At 35.8% G+C, this 17,384-nt stretch overlaps 1 long non-coding RNA gene across 5 annotated transcripts in view; it reads right to left on the bottom strand.

Moving 5' to 3' along the window:
• The window catches only part of LOC146544075 (uncharacterized), a 78,715-nt gene that overhangs the window by 40,454 nt on the left and 20,877 nt on the right, over positions 1–17,384 (bottom strand). For 4 of the 5 annotated variants that reach the window (XR_014884154.1, XR_014884155.1, XR_014884153.1 and 1 more), the window contains exon 2: positions 4,858–4,997. The exons of the other annotated variant lie outside the window; for it this stretch is intronic. This is a non-coding gene — a long non-coding RNA (uncharacterized LOC146544075). The remainder of the gene's footprint in view (positions 1–4,857; positions 4,998–17,384) is intronic. 5 annotated transcript variants of the gene reach the window in all.

Here is a 17,384-nt window from a genome sequence, read left to right as displayed (position 1 = left end):
GTCAGTTTACATGAGTCCAAATCCATGTGTCCACAAGAACCGTTTCAGCCAGCAGGCTGCAAACATTACCAAAAAAGTACCTGTATGCCTCCAATTGACTGCAGACTCTTAGGTATCAAAAGAATTTTTAAAATATAAGAAAGGAATGCATGATTAGGTATTAAAAAATAGCTCTGCTCACATACTGTGGAAAAATTAATATGCATTTGAAGAGTTGTCAGTCTAAATCCTTGAGATGCTTTTATCCAAAACATTAGCCATATTCACTTATATTTATAGAGCCTTTGTCCAAGTTCGTGAAGTTCACTGCTGTTTTCTTTGAATATCCTATTACTTTGCTCAAGATCTGGATATTTTTGGCTTTACAATAATTATTTTAAAACATTATTTTAACTTTATTCAGTATGACATTTAAGCGATTAATTTGTAGTTTTAGGGGCTAGAGTATTAATGACTTACTCTAGATAATCCTTCAAAAGTAATTTATTTCCTCCCTACCTGGATTTCTTCTCTCTTGACATGGCTGACAGATGCTTCTATAAAAACATATCCCTCATAATTTTTCTTAGATTTATAATTAGCACAGTCTCGCCACTGCTTTTCCTTCTGCTCTTTTTTTTTTTTTTTTTTTTTTTATTAATCCTTTCAGAACTGAATTTACCAAATGACCTGTGGCAGATTAAACTTCTTGGTTATAAGCATTGCTCCTAAACTAACAGCATTAGTAACCTCTGAGCATTTCAAGAATGCTTCATCACCCTGATCCTTAGTATGTTAAATACTGCATATAAAAACATTTGGCTCCCTGCCCCAAAATATCTCATTAAAAACAGGCTCTATATCAATTGTGCACGGCCTATCAGTCAGGTGAAATGGCTGTAAGCAGCAGCGTGAGTGAAGTATGAGAACCTGTAGTACAAACTAATGTGTGAATAACAAAGTGTCCTGCATTGACTGTTGACCTTTCTTTGTTGAAAATTTGTTGTTGCTGAGTTTTGGGAAAGATGTCTCAGTTGTAACTCAGTGTAAAGAAGATGGGAAGAATAAAAAGTCATCATAAGCATCTCACTGGGAGGATTGGCTGACATGCCTGAAGGCTGTGCTGCCATTCAGCGAGACCTGGACAGGCTGGAGAGCTGGGCAGTAAGAAACCGGATGAGGTTCAACAAAAGCAAGTGTAGGGTCTTACACCTAGGGAGGAATAATTGCATGCACCAATACAGGCTGGGGGATGAGCTGCTGGAGAGGAGCTCTGCAGAGAGGGACCTGGGCGTCCTGGTGGACGACAGGTTGGCCATGAGCCAGCAGTGTGCCCTCGTGGCCAAAAAGGCCAATGGCATTCTGGGGTGCATTAAAAAGAGCGTGTCCAGCAGGTCGAGGGACGTGATCCTCCCCCTCTACTCTGCCCTGGTAAGGCCTCATCTGGAGTACTGTGTCCAGTTCTGGGCTCCCCGGTACAAAAAAGACAGGGATCTCTTGGACAGAGTCCAGCGGAGGGTCACAAAGATGGTGAAGGGCCTGGAGCATCTCCCCTATGAAGAAAGGCTAAGTGAACTGGGTCTGTTTAGCCTTGAGAAAAGACGACTGAGAGGGGACCTGATCCAGGTTTATAAATATCTGAGGTGTGGCGGCCATAGTGGTGAGGCCAGTCTCTTTTCAGTGGTACATGGAGACAGGACGAGGGGAAACAGACATAAGCTGCAGCACAGTAAGTTTCGCACAAATGTGCGTAAGAACTTCTTTACGGTGAGGGTGACGGAGCACTGGAACAGGCTGCCCAGGGAGGTTGTGGAGTCTCCTTCTCTGGAGATATTCAAGTCTCGCCTGGACGCCTACCTGTGCGACCTGGTGTAGGGAACCTGCTTTGGCAGGGGGGTTGGTCTCGCTGATCTCTAGAGGTCCCTTCCAACCCCTACAATTCTGTGATTCTGTGATTCATTAACACTGTCCCATCCCATTTCATGCAAACAGAGGAACACTTTCAAGAGGGATACTGCCCATTAGAAGTGCTGATACTTCTCATACACTCTCTTGTTCTGTGTCACAATCAGTGCAGGTCTAAGCCATGCTTCCTTTCCTTGGCAGTGTGAGCTTTCTGAAGCATGCACCAAGTCTTTACTTCTTAGATGTATGGCAGTCAGCACAGCACACCCGTGTTCAGTCATTGCAACATTATGGCATTACAACAGGTAAAACAGCAATAGCAATGACATTTCTTTCTCACATTAGTGTAGAATGAAGAAGTGCATGACACTTATCTAGTAATTAAATAAATCAAATAAAATCCAGTTCCAGCAAGTTTTTTCAATTCCATCATACTCAACAGAAAAAAAGCACATTCAGTATTCACTAGTTGAAGTAAAATGACATAGTGGTAATTCTATAAAGAATCCAAAAGAAGGAGGCTGATTGCAGTACTGTTGTGCATGTTCTAGCAAGGCCAAAGGGGCAGGAGTGTAGGTTACTAAAATGACTAATGATGTGAACCTTTATTTTTAGATTTTGGACCAGCCTCTGCTTTGATTTGCTCTGATTTTTTTTTATTTTTTTCTTTTTGGGGTGATGATGAATACTTGATTATTTTTTTACATGCTGACATCATGGCCATAAAAAGTGGACATAATCTGGAGGATTTTGTCTCAGAAATAAAATTATTTAAAAAATATTTTGTTTATTATATTCTTAACTAATAGAATTGCTGTTTTTTGTTTTCTACTTTAATTCCTATTTCATTACTTGAACTCTTGGTCTAAAAATCTACCTTGGGTCTAAAATGTGCCTTTTGTCTGAAATCTACATTTAATATATCTGCAGTGACACTGATTCAATTTCTAGCATACGTTGACTAATTCATACTCTTCCATTTAGTATTTTCACCCAGAAGTTTACAATTTGCTTCCATGGGCAAATATATGCACCTAATGGGTTAATGGGACACAATGTTAGAAGACATCCAGGAGATAATATAGTTGTCTCCAAGTTGAAAGCGTGCCTGGATTTTCTCTTTCTTCTGGGAGAGATGGAAGTTTTACAGTCTGTGGTCATGGCTCCTGCTACAGCGTACTTTCTGTACACCAAAAAAGTTTTTTGAATCCTTTCATCTGAAATCTTAATACTAACAGCATCAAAAACTCAAATATATGCATGAATTCAGATCCTAATATTTCAATCCAAATTGCATAAACTCAAAGAGTTTCTCTAAGAGGAGAAAAAGAAAGGAAAAAAAAATGTTTTATTTTGGCAATTTAAATATTTAATAATGCTACCTTTAAAAAAAAAAAAAAAAAAAAAAAAAAAAGCCCACAAACATTTTCAGCATTAATAATTCCTAAAATAAAATAAAATAAAATAAAATAGTATCAAAACTTTGAACAAGATATTACCAGGCAGGTCTAGTTTCATTTTTCACTCTGCTTAAGGTGATTTTCTGCAGAACTATTTTTACAAGATTTTGTACCAAAGTAGTGAGAACATGGAATACATTTTTTCTGCATTTCCTGACCTTCATGCCTCACAGAGATTGGAAAGTCTGCTTGATATTTAAAATAACCTGACATCATCTACACCATTATTACCAATCAGGTAAGTCAGTAGCATCAGCAATGAGTGTTTATCTTATTTTCTTCCTTTCAGCAGAAGAGTTCAGCTGGTAACCCGTAACCTCTGCTATTCTGTATTCCTGCCCACTAAACATCCACCACATAAACCTTCTCATTAACTTGCCTGTACATTTCAGTGTTCAAAATTAGCACCTGAACACAGTTCAGCGAGGGCCTATAGGAAAGAAACTTCAGATAAATAAACATCTTGTGCTGTACATGCTGGGTACAAGCTAGATTGGCAATTATCTTAGCAAGTGGTCTTCCCTGTTCATTCAAAACAGAGTCCTTCCTATTTTCAGCTACTGTGGGATTCTTGCAAAGTCTGTTTTAAATAGCAGAATTTTGCTTATAAATATTTTATTACTTAAGAAACAAGAAACTTGGAGTTGAGAGAATATTTCCTGTCAAATAATTTTATCAACCCTTTCTGTTTTTTATTGTTCTTTGTATACGTGTTTCTTAACAGAATCACATCTTAAGAAGGTTTTATTAGACAATGGAACCTTGAAAACACACAAATTCTTGAAAACAAAATAAAATCGGTAAATTCACAATGACAACAATAGAGATAAGCATGTATGATATTTGGAAATTATGAGAAAGATCCATGGGAAGGTAACATTTTCAAAAGGCCATAAATTGGTTCAATGAATTCAAGACATTCTCTAATTCTATTCTATTATAAATAATTTTGTATTTTTTTATGTCAGTGTCACAGTGTAAAGGTTTAAATAATATATCATTATTTAAAAACAATATAACATACAAAAGCATTGCAAAGAATTTTGATAGTTTAATTAAATATTATTTGATTTCAAAATCATGCTTTTTTAAGAAAATATAGGTAGCCAAATTTTGACACAGATGTTTTCAATCAGAGAACTAAGGCAATTTATGAAACCAAAGATTTTAAAACATTTCTATTTTGTTTATAAGTCTAGCCTAGTTTCACCATCTGTGTATGTTCTTATGTTACCTTAAACTAAGAGTCAAATAACTGTACAATCTCTACCTAAAATAATTCTAAATTTCTTTATAGAAATGAAAATTGGAATGGAAAAGTACCTCACAACTCAGCAAGATTCCTAGCTACAGTTAGAGAATTAGCTGCCCTTTGCTGTTAATCCTAAAACTTATTTGTACCATACACAGAAAGAACATCTGCTGTTTGGATAGTTTCAGAATATTAAGAGCACATTATACTGAAGTTCTTGTAGGTTTAAATAACATTTCTATTTGAGACCAAATGACCCACCTGGAGGATGAGGGAAAGGCTCTTGATGTAGTCTGCCTAGCCTTTTGTAAAGCCTTTGATTCTGTCTCCCACAGAATTCTCCAGGGGAAGCTGGCAGTCCATGGCTTGGACAGGTTCACTTTTTGATGTGTGAGGACTGGCTGGAAGGTCAGGAACAGAGAGTGGTGATGAATGGAATTAAATTCAGCTGGCAACTGATCATGAGTGATATTCTTCAGGGGTCAGTATTGGGGCTGGCCTTATTCTATGTCTTTATTGACGACTGGATCATTGGGATTGAATGCATCATCAGTAAGTTTGCAGATGACACCAAGTTGGTGGGAAGTGTTCATCTGTCTGAGTGTAAGAAGGCTCTATAGGGGGATCTGAATAGGCTGATTTGATCAGCTGAGGCAAATTGCATGAACTTCAACAAGACCAAGTGCCAGGTCCTGCACTTTGGTCACAGCAACCCCATACAACACTATAGGCTTCGGGCAGAGTGGTTGTAAAGCTGCAAAGAGGAAAGGAATCTGAGGATATTTCTCAACATCCAGTTTAACATGAGAAAGTAGCATGCCCAGGTGGACAAGAAGGCCAAAGGCATCCTGGCTTGTAGCAGAAACAGTGCGGTCAGCAGGACAAGGGAGGTGATTATCCCTCTGTATTCAGCACTTGTGAGGCTGCACCTCAAGTATTGTGTTCAGTTTTGGGCCCCTCACTATAAGAAAGACATTGGTACTCCGGAGTGTTTTCAGAGAAAGCCAAAAATGCTGTTGAAGTCTGAAGCATAAGTCTTATGAGGAACAGCTGAGGGAACTGGGATTGTCTAGCATGGGGAAAAGCAAGCTCAGGGGAAACCTTTCTGTCCTCTATAACTCCCTGAAAAAAGGTTGTGGCAATGTGAGTGTCAGTTTCTTTTCCCAGGTAACAGTGATAGGAAGAGCAGCAAAGGCTTCAGGTAGTGCCAAGGGAGGTTCAGGTGAGATATTAGGAATAATATCTTAGAAATTCTGGTCAGACATTGGAAAACACTGCCCAGAGAAGTGGTGGTATTTAAGAAACATGTAGATACGGCACTAAGGGTACCATATCTAACAGTGATGGTTTAGGGGGCATGGCAGGAATATGTTGAGAATTGGATTAAGTGATCTTAGAGGTTTTTTCCAAACTTAATGATTCTCTTATTCTATGATATTTACTGTGCTGTTGGTTGTATTTGTTAAGGGTATAGGCCAGTCACCCAAACCCAGGAAACTGAGACGGTTTAAAAAGCCTCCACGTGCCTTACCTCACTTGCAGCTGGTATTCCAGGAGGGTATTTTTGGACTTGTCATGTCTGTCATTTCCTCGTGAGCACTCTGCACTCTCTAGGGAACCACATTTTTTTTCATAAACAACTATAATGGGAGCTGACATACATCACATGTGAACACCTATTTGTGAGGGCTGAATCCTACCTCTGGTAATAGTCTTCAAATATGCACAATGAAAACGCTGAAACTAACTGACTTTCTATGTCTGTACTAAATAATGCAAGAAGCATGCTAATGCTTAAATTGTAGAAAACCAAATTCAGATTTAGACACTAAGAAAAACTTTCTTACAAAACTGATAGTTAGCAACTGGAATAGATTGCCTGAGGAGTTTAAGGAGCCTGCTTCCTTGGAGACTTTTAAGAACAGGTGAGATAAACACTTGGCAGGAATGACGGATGTAAAGCCAATCTAGTCTTACAGTAGATTTAGACTAGATGATTTCTTAAATGGGCATGGACAAGATGGAATAGATACTGATTCAAATGGAATGAGTGTTTGACAATAATTTTTTTCCTTTCCTGCTCAGTTATCATTTCCTGCTGCTCTACAATTAGCCTATAATCCTCTACATTTAACCTTCAGATATATATTCTATACTATATGCTACATTTCAATAGCCTGGACAAGGATGTTCTTTCATTTATGATCCACAGATTGTCAAGGACCATCCACAGGGACTGAAGGAGCTGGCTGATGTCAGTTTAAGACCACTTTCAATTATCTTTGAAAACTCAGATTAGTGGACAGTGAAGTGAAATGAAAATTGTCTGAACTACTGGGCTTAGAGGGTAGTGACCAGTGGCTTTACTCCACCTAGAGGCCAGGCACTAGTAGAATCACCCAAGGGTCGATACTGGGGCCAATATTGTTTAACATCTTCATTAAAGACTTAGATAATGGAAATGAATGTACACTCCATATGTTTGCAGATGACACCAAAGTGAAAGACTGGCTGATACACCAGATGGTTGTACTGTTTTCCTGAGGAACATTGACAGGACTCGAATGAAGTTCAGTAAAGGCAAATATAAAATTCTTGCACGTGAGGAAAAGTAACTCTATGGACTGGGACAACTTACGGGCTGACTGGCTGGAAAAAAAAAGATTATCAGTAAAAGACCTGGTGTTTCTGACAGACAACAGCACCTTTCTAAACATTTTAAAAAAACCTTTTCATTTAAGCATGATCAAAACTTCAAACAAATATCCCAGAGAGGTTGTAGAGTTTCTATCCTTGGATATATTTAAAAACAAATTAGAAAAGGCTCTAGGAACCTGCTGTAGATGGCCTTTCTTTGAGCAGAGGATTGGAGAGGATGGCCTCCAGAAATCCCTTCCAACTCAAGCTGTTTTCTGTGAAATCGTATGAAAATCTGATCAAGTAATTTAAGTTAGCATTGTAGTGAAAAGAGCGAAAGAGAATTGTAATCATCTCCTTGACAGCTAATAATTTTGGACAATACATGAATAGTCATACAATGGAGAGGCTCTTTTCATTTTTTTTTCTTTTTCTTTTACCTCATTCAAAGAATATGAAACAGAAATTTGAAGTACTCCCTTAAAACTAGGTAACTGTAAAGCAGGGAAAACACTAAGCAGTAATGGTTTTTGTTAACAGCAAAGGACAAAATACTTCAGACTAACATTCCCTGGTATTAAACACAATGATGATTTTTTCTGTTCCGACAGAAGCTTTTAAATACATTGCTTAGTGTTGAACTTCTGATCTTTAAACAGTTCAGGATACAGTGTCCAAATTCACTTCAACAACGTTATCCTTTTCAAAGACACTCTAGAGAATTGCCATGGTAACAGGAATAATCATAAATACAACATTAGCTGAATTCCTCACAGATGTTTATAAGGGAACTGATACACAGTGGGTAATAGCAATTTCATCAAAAACATAATTCATCATTGCTTGCACATGGAAGTTGTGTAAGACTCTCACTATCATTGATCACAAAGGCTGACTCTTTCTTAGTGATAGACCCATCCCAGATTTGTATTCTGTTGCTTCATATAATTAACTACATGTGGGCAAACTTCATTCAGTTGTTTTCTCGAGAACTGTGAGCATGAACACTACATGTGACTGCACACAGTATACCGTGACTCCATATGTAACATAGGAGTACAAGAATGTGTTTTCCTTCTTTGATAAATTAGAAAATTATATGACTAGAACGCTATATTTGGATAACAATACTATAATGATCAATCAAACAGACAAGTCTGGCATGTGACTTTCCTACATAGAAGGGATAAAAGACTCATTTACTTCATAATTTCAGCATGGATCGGTCTGAGAAACAATGCAATTATCATTGCTTTTGAAATTAGGCCATATTTGCTGAATCTATTTTATCAAAATATTAATTCAGGAAATTATGTATGCCTTATTGTGAATGAACTAAGTGACTGTATTGATAAAAGTGTGATGCTGATCATTGCTCTACAAAGAAGGAAACAACAAAGCTAGGTATCATAGGCCAAATTCAAAATAGTTAATAATAATTAATGTAACTATAAATATAGTAATATAAACTTCAAAGAAGCTGGCAGGCTTTCTGTGTCTTGCATGCAAAGATAAAGAGAAGATACTAAAATCAATTAAAGTATTAAAAGACAATTTAAAATATTCTATGGTATATGAAAAGTTATTCTGGAACATCTAATGGACTCTTCTTTCAGGCTCTGTGAATCTCCAGTGTTTCTACTTGTTTTTCTCCTGAGCACTGACAATATGATTAATTTTTCCTTCCATTTTAATGATGTCAGAAACTGCAGATGTCTTACATGTTGGTGAAGGCTACTGATCATTCTTTCTAGGTCAGATTAAGACTGCTATGTGGTTGTCATAAATTTATATTTTTTTCATGTAGACACTACAGTTTATATCAAGCTTCAGAAGTCTGGATTGTTTTGAGGAAAACAAAAATACATTACTTCAGCATATTTTTTGCAGTGCAGTTGGTCTTTAATAAATAGTTAAATAAAACATCATTGAAGGAATGCTTTCAGGAAAAGTTAAGTCAAAGTTAGGAAGCTCCCTAATCTTTTCAGAAATATTCTAGTTGTCTATTGTACAGATAATAATAGGGGGATTTAATATAATAGTAATTATTATATTAAAGTAATTTTTTTAATTACATGCAAACTTATAGTAATTTAGTATTCATTTTTAAAGCTGAGTGACAAAGGGAGGTGAATATTCATTTACAAACCAGTAGAACTATGTATGCTTACAAACAAAAACCAACAGTATGTAAAGATAAAACTCAAAGTGAGTGTCATTACCATCTTAATTCTATCTCTGAGAGATATAAGGTAATTCAGTGAATGCTGGCTTCTGCAAACACATAAAATTCATCTATTTGCTTAAACAACTCTTTTTTCTTCATGAAGTTTTTTTCTCTTATCCTTCAGTGATCAAAATTATAGACAAATAAAACAAGATTTATGCTATGAGATTACCAGTGGTAAATAGTATTCTGTATTTTTCTACAAGAGCTTTTTCTTTTTTTTCAAGAATAGTTTGCAATAGGTCACTATGTAAGCATGCCCCACAGGACTGAAACCTTAGTTTGCTAATCATTTTTGTTCCTTTGTATCCTCTTGCTAGCATTTACAGCTAAACAAGCCTGTACATTTAAGAAGTAGTACTTCTTTCTTTTTTAAGGCCACTTATGCTTCACACTTTAAAAATTGTAAATAGCTTTATTTCCTGTTAATGGAGTAATTTATATAGTATCTACTATCTACATTGACAGCACTTTTTATCCACTAGCAAATGTGCAGCATTTACTGAATCAATTACTTGAGTTATGAAGAGGAGCACAAAGCCTCATTGCCACTCCATTCTTCTCAATAACAAAGGAGAAAACACATTAAAAACTAGCATTGATGGGTTGTTGTGAGATTCAGTCAATGAGCACTCCCAGAGTTGAAATTAAAAGGCAGTTAGGAGAAAATTGTTTTCTCTGGTCATCAGTCACAATGTGAAAGGCCTTTTTCACAATGATTAATTAAAAGCTGAAAAAAGACTGAGCTTTAATAAAGTGTCTGGATGGGTTTTTGGTAGCATCATGAGTTAATGGACAGTAGCTTGCCTTGACTAAGTGTTATTGCTCTACTCCATAATTTCATCTTGAAAATGGGCAAGGGAGTGAATCTTCCTCTTAGTAATTGAGTATTGATTTGAAAATAAATGGCACTGAAACTCCCACTGAACTGTCAGGATATATTCTGGACAGCACTGACAAGAAATGGCTTTTCGTAGGTGTGAAAGTTATGGATCAGCTTGATACTTAAATACATAGAGCTCCACTGCAATCTATCTTCTGATTTATCAAGTTTAAGCTGGTCAATATATGACATTGTAGAGGAAATAACATTCATGTGCCAGAAGCAAGAATAGAGAAACATTACAGTTTTATTTTTGAAATGTTTCCTTCAATTTTTGAAGCTATTTAAAACAAAACCAAAAACAAAAAAACAGCACAACTTTTGTTGATGCCTCAAATACCTATTCCTATTTATAGATACCAAGTTTGGAACTATTTTAAATGGACTTACAGTGAAATTAATTTATTTACTATGTCTACTTTATCTTACAGTAACTTGCTGGCATGCAGCTGCAGTAGTATGAACTGTGTGACCTGAGAGATTATAACAGTGGCAGTCATCACCTTTAAAACTTTAAGTGCTATAGTCTGTTCTCTGCATTAAAATTAATATAACCTACACTATAGAAAGTCTTAAAACTTTCACTAGTGGTATTAAATCAACATTGAATGTAAAACTAAACTGCTACAATGAAAAGTTATAGAGAGAAAGCAAAATTCAGTGAGACTTTTTTAACCTTGTAAAAACAATGCAGAGTTTTAAAGTCATTTAAGTACCAAACTGCCAATGAAATTAATAGGTGTTAAGCACTTCAGACATGAGTTGCAGGCGTTCTACGCCTCTTCCTGTAAGCTTAAAACTATAGCTGGCAGTATCTTCGTATTAGGCATAAGGTCACCAAAATGAATTAAAGATTTAGGCCTTAAGTTCCTCAAAAAAAAAAAGGAAAAGGAGAGGCACCTATACTGCATGGGGAACAAGGTAGATTAAGTGCAGAACTATATTGTTTAGAGCTTTCAGCTGAGTGGACTGTTTTCTTTCTTTAAAAAAACGAAACAAAACAAAACAAAAAGGCATTTTATTGGTTTTGTCGAAAACTTGCTGATACTTGTCATTATGTGAAGAATTTATATAAAACACTGTACAGCTAAAATGCATGTTAGCTGCAGATAAGGTGGATAGCATGGGTAGCATACAACCAAGAAATGCAATCTGTACTTTCTAGATCCTCCTTTGGGACAGTGTTCAAATTCCCAAATCCTTCAAGACCTCCTGACCCAACTTAGTTCTACAAAAACAGGATTCAACATTCGTTTGTGCATACCAGAATGTTCAAATTGACAGCTGAATTAAAGGGTTAGGAAGCCAGGAGAGTATATATCTCCACAGGACATTGTTAATGAATCTCCCATTAAACATAAACGCTTACAGTTTATGGAATAAATCAAAACAGTCTAACAATACGGAACAAATTAAGTATTCATGCCTGCTTTTTTTTTTAATTGTTGATTGAGATTTAGTCTTATTTTTACTGATCTTAATTATATCGGGCTAATATATTTGGAAGATACTTGGCTAGAGCTGACACAAAAAAAGGCAATAAATACTGTGTTGATATCATCTGTCCATGATTGTTCCTATCCATCAAGCAATGAACCTACACTTCACCTGTCATCATTTTATTGTTAATTTAGAATCAGTCCCTCATACATCACTTTAGAAATTTGTGGCTTTGCACTGATTAGAAAAAAAAAATGCAGTTTATTATTTATACTCTTTATAAATTCTAGCCTGAGAATATGTTGTACATTTACCCTTACCAGACTCATTACCAAGCTGCCCAGGTGAGAAAGTTAAATGATAGGGAGTGTGGAATTAATAAAAGAATTGTTACATTGATTTTACAAAAAAAATAAATTAACAACACTACTTACTTACAAATGTGTTCTGTAAATTATAAATTCTGCGATTATCAATTATCTTTTGAGAATAGAAATTAGTTTGTCAAAGTTATGAGGATAAAATATTTTATTTTGAAATATGTTGAGAAATTTTCCAGTGCATTTAACCAATTCAAGTTAGTGCTCTAAAACAACAAAAGAAAAATGCATATTTTAATTAGAATCGTAGAATGATGATGTAACTATATTTTCCTTACCCATTGTATCTTGCAAAGAATTATAAAGACAGAAAGAGAAAAGCAGAAATCATTTATTTAATTATATAGAGATAAAGTAAATATTTCAGGTTTTCTTTGAAAAGTCTGGCTATACATCAGATTTAACCAAATCACTGATATTTATTAGTCACGTAAAGAGTACTGATGCTTCTCTCTTGTGTGAGTTTGTCTTCAAGGTACCTTCACTAGTCAGACAATTTCTTTTATTCCTATTTCATTTATTGCAAAGCATGACAGAGCAAAATTCAAGCCCAGATTTTAGGAAATATTTCTTAGATAAAAGCAATGGGTGTTAGTTGCTTCTTCTTATGAAAGAAGGCTGATGTAATTTGGTGTCTGAATATCATAGAAAAGGCTTATTGTCAGCAATTTGACCAAGGACACATGGAATGCACAGCAAAATCTTATTTCCAAGGATTCAACTGCTAGTTTGTCAGTAAGCTGTTGGAGGCATGAATTCAACCACTGGATTCCGGAGAAGAAAATTTGGAAAATGAGAATTTTGAAAACTCAGATGAACCCTATTAATAGGCACTCCAACTTTATTCACTTTAATATTATTATTATTAGATTCTTCATTGGATTTAGAACAGATACATTTGAAGACTGAAGTTGGATGAACCCAGGCCTCTCCTCTCCTCTTGCCCCTTCTCTCCTTTTTCCTTTTTTTCAGGCATGAGAGGAGTGTTCTCTGACTTCAATGTAGCAGACCACGAAGGATAGTGGTGCAGAAAACAGTAATAGGAATCTGAAGGTTGGTGGAGAAGGAGAATAAATTGGAACATATAGTGGGAAAAGGTCAAAAAGAAATTCTTAGTAGGAGTTGTAAGAAAGGCATGTGTGGAAAGCTTACAACTACATACAGCATCTCTGGACACCCACATTAGGAGACAGATCAATGAGTAAATCTTAATGACTCCCAGAAGAGAGACAAGTTGGAGAGAATGATTATTGTCAGTTTCTCAAGTAAATTCTAAAGCATATCCAAAAGAGTTCATGCATAGTGGCCAACCAAAGAAGAAGTCAGAAGATGCAGTGGAAACCAGCTATCTAGAGTTCTGTGTCTTCTGTGTAACCACATGGAATTCAATCATGACAACAGGACACATATCCCAGTGACTGAATGCTGGATAGACATCCAGGACATATTTGTGTCCAGGGTTGTGAAAGCCTTTGAGTGTGCAATTAAGTGCACTTAGTTTTCATTTTCCAGCAAGGTCCCACACTGAGACATTTTTGCTACTTTCCAGCATTGTTAGTCCCTCCTGCAGCAGAGAATCCTACATGACAAAGAAGTCACAAGCTAGATACCACTGCAAGATCAGCTGTTGAAAAAACAGCAAAAGGAGCAGCAGGAATCACACTCAACACAACAAACAGATGGTAGTGATTTTTTTCAGGGCTTCAAATTCTATATTATGCACCATAATCTAGAACAGGAATGAACTCTTCTCTCAGGGATATAAGAAAACATTCTTTGTTCTTTCAAGATTCACAGCCCTGAGATCTTGTACATTCATATCTCACCTGTTAATGAATTCAAATCAATACCTCTGACTTATTAGAAATGTATCTTACACATCGAGCTATTGTTTTGTCATTTGTATGGAAGGAAGGGAAAGAAGAGAGGACACTTTAAAGCTGCCAAACTGCTGTGCTATCATTGCAAAAAAGGATTCAGAATACACTGGAAAGAGAGCACGCAAGTGAGATTGATCTTTTACAGATCAAGGTACAGTTTTCAATCAATGTTGAAACAAAGTATGTGCTTGTGTGAAGAACAGGGAAGTATATTTTCCAGTGTGTTCATATCAGAATGCAAAATGTCAAAAAGAGAAAAAAATCTCCTTTATTTTTGACGCTGCTTTTATGTTGTTCTTCTTTTGTTTAAAAGGCTAAAAATATTTCCTCTATTTCTTTTACAGACAGGTTCCTTGGACATGCAGAAATAGAAAAGATACGTTTGTTTTGGAAACATGTCCCATGACTATAGCTGCAGACTGAGTTCTAACTTTGTGTGTGAGTGGATCTGTACTACTCATGTAAGCTCTGCAATCTTAAACTGATTTGTGAAAACTTAGATATTTTTGCGTGACGATCAAATTGCAAATGGTCGAGCAGTAGAGCAACCTTCAAAATCCCATTGCTAGAGATGATTAATTTTTTCCAGAATATCTGCCCAAATCTTTATTTATCATATGGGTGGCTTCAAAAGAAAACCTGCTGAAATATCAAACCCTTGAGTGAGAAATACTTCTAATCCACAATATTATGTATTCATTTAAGTATTCTTCATAAAAATTCCACTTCCATAAGACAAACTTAACCAAGTGTCAGTAAAAAATTTTGAGTTCATATATCTTAAGTTTTCTAGAAGTATAAGACAGCAAAGAAGCTCAGTGCATTTTAGATCGCACTAACTGAAAAATGATTGGAGTGCTACTTTTCTAGGAGTCACTGCATAATATTATACTGTTTCACCTACCAGTTTGGAGAAGCAAACTACTTTGTGATGTACTATACAGCCTACAACCATCCTTTCTTCTAGGCATCTGAATATCACAGGTAGTAAGAGGACCTGTGGAGATAAATAAAAAAAAAAATAATAAAAATCTGCAAATTGTTTTTGGTGCTAATCAGCTTCTTATTGAAGGCTGTCATACATAATTTTGCTTTAGCTCATAGTGACAAAAGTTATTAGTATGTAAACAAATGAACAAACAATAACAACAAAAACAAGAAATGTTCAGTTAAATATTCATCAGGAATATCAGTTTAAAAAAATAATTTTTGACAGAGAAATGTCTTTATTTTTTCTTAATCCATTTCCACACTTAGAAAGCTCATATTCAAGCAAACTGAATTATTACGTTCTTAGACTGAGTCTGATAATACAATTAAAAAAGAAGAAATCCTCTGGTATGTGAACCAATGCCTTTTGTAAATCTTCTCTCCTTTGTTTAAAACTATTTGTTTCAAGATATATATTTTCATGTAAAGACAAATTGCCTTACTATTGTTTTATGACTGCTTTTATGGAGCTTCTTTTTCTGAAAGACTGAATATTGTCAGTAAAACTTTCAGGCTTTGTGACAGAAACATCCTGACTATATGCAATACACATTTTGTCAGTCATAAAAACCTCTGAATAAAACTTCAGCTAAATTTTTAAGCAGCATAGTTCTTGAAACCAGAGATGAATTAATGCATGTATTTTGTGAAGCAGAAGAGAGTATTACTGCTTCATCAATACCACTCATACTAGTTATCATTTTGAAATTTCCCTTTAGCAGGATAATTTTTTATGTTAGTAAAGGACTAGAAACCCAAGGGTCAAGTTGCTTCCATAGAGATGCCCAAGCAAAATGCAAGGATATCTGAACTGTTACTTCATTAAAGTTCTTCTTGAAAATGTCACAAAAGGACAAAACAGTGTAATCTTATACACCATGGGAGAGACTGGGCACCAGGGGAGGCCACAGGCAAGGAAGACCACCGTGCACTATGGTTATGCCCAAACCTCAAACTGGGTGTACGTGTTCCCCAGCCATGACGTCACAAGCTTTTTTCTCCATTCTGTATTCACAAACATGAAGGGGTCACATAAGTATTGTATCTCAGGCAGCTGTGCACTTGGCTGTCAGGACCAGCCACCTCTTCCTGTTTATATCAGAATGGGTCAGGGCAGGAAGCCCTCTCAATCCCTATGCTAAACACAGAGAGCCCATTGTCCCAGTGCTGGTGCTGGTCCTGATCCTGAAGCAAGCTTAACTGGGCCAATTTTATGGTTGTGGCCTATGCTCTTACAAAGGAATTAAAACAAGAACTGATTCCTCTTTGCAGAACATCTAACTTTCTTATCTGCTTATCTGCAATGTCATACAAATTAAGACATTGTCGTCACTCCAGCAGGCTGTGATTGCCTCCAAGAGTTAAAAGTGTCTACACTATTTACCAACTGAAGTAAAATGATTAATGCTTAAATTATATCAGTATGTCTACATGTTTTGAAAAAGATTTGAGTCATGCAGAATAACATTTGCTTAGTCTTAACACTAGCAATGAATACTGTTAACTAGCAGCAAATATTAGTAGAATAATAAAATTTTATCTTGATTAAAAAAAAAAATCAGAGGATTTCTTGCAAAATTTTCTGCAGGCAATTTCTGTTTTTAAACAAAAGATTTGGCAGTAAAAAATTCCTTATCATTTTGGTTTTGAATCAACATTTATTTTCTTTTTTTTTAGCAAATGAAACACAAATTTAAATACAGAAATCACGTCAGTGTTATTATTTTTGAATGTTTTTTTTTTCTTAGCCTTACTGCTTTCATGAAATGCTAATGTATTTTGGTTTTTGTTTGTTTTCCGAAAAGCAGGTGTAAAGCCTCTGAAGTGTAAAGCCTGTAAGTAGAAGAAACATTGTCCTATTACCACCCCACTGTTAAGTAATATAGCATTAGAGTGGAAGGGCAATAGGATCCCTGTCACTGGAATAGGAAAAATTCAATCCAGACAAGGTAAATTAATACCTTTTGTTATAGTAGAGATTTTTTGAAACTCCTTTTAGAAGCTGTTCTCCATATAACGGTTTCAGGAGATATAAATTTTCTATGTTCAAAATATCACTCACTGATGAAAAATTGAATATGAGCCAGCAAAGTGTGCCTGCAGCCTAGAAAAACAGTCATATAGTGGACTGTATTAAAGGAAGTGACTCCACTAAGACAAGGGACGTGATTCTCCTCCTCTACTCTGCTCTCATGATACCTCTCTGGAGCAATAGGTACAGCTATAGGAACAAGGAAATGGAGATGCTGGAGTGTGTCCAAAGGAGCACCAAAAAGATTACCAGAGGGCTGGATCACCTCTTCTACGAAGAAGAGCTTTCCATATAATGACAAAATCATTAAATCAACTGG

Source organism: Meleagris gallopavo, chromosome 6 (assembly GCF_905368555.1).
Source record: "Meleagris gallopavo chromosome 6, MGAL_WU_HG_1.1, whole genome shotgun sequence".
Lineage (NCBI taxonomy): Eukaryota > Metazoa > Chordata > Aves > Galliformes > Phasianidae > Meleagris > Meleagris gallopavo.
This window is presented reverse-complemented; position numbering and strand designations above follow the sequence as displayed.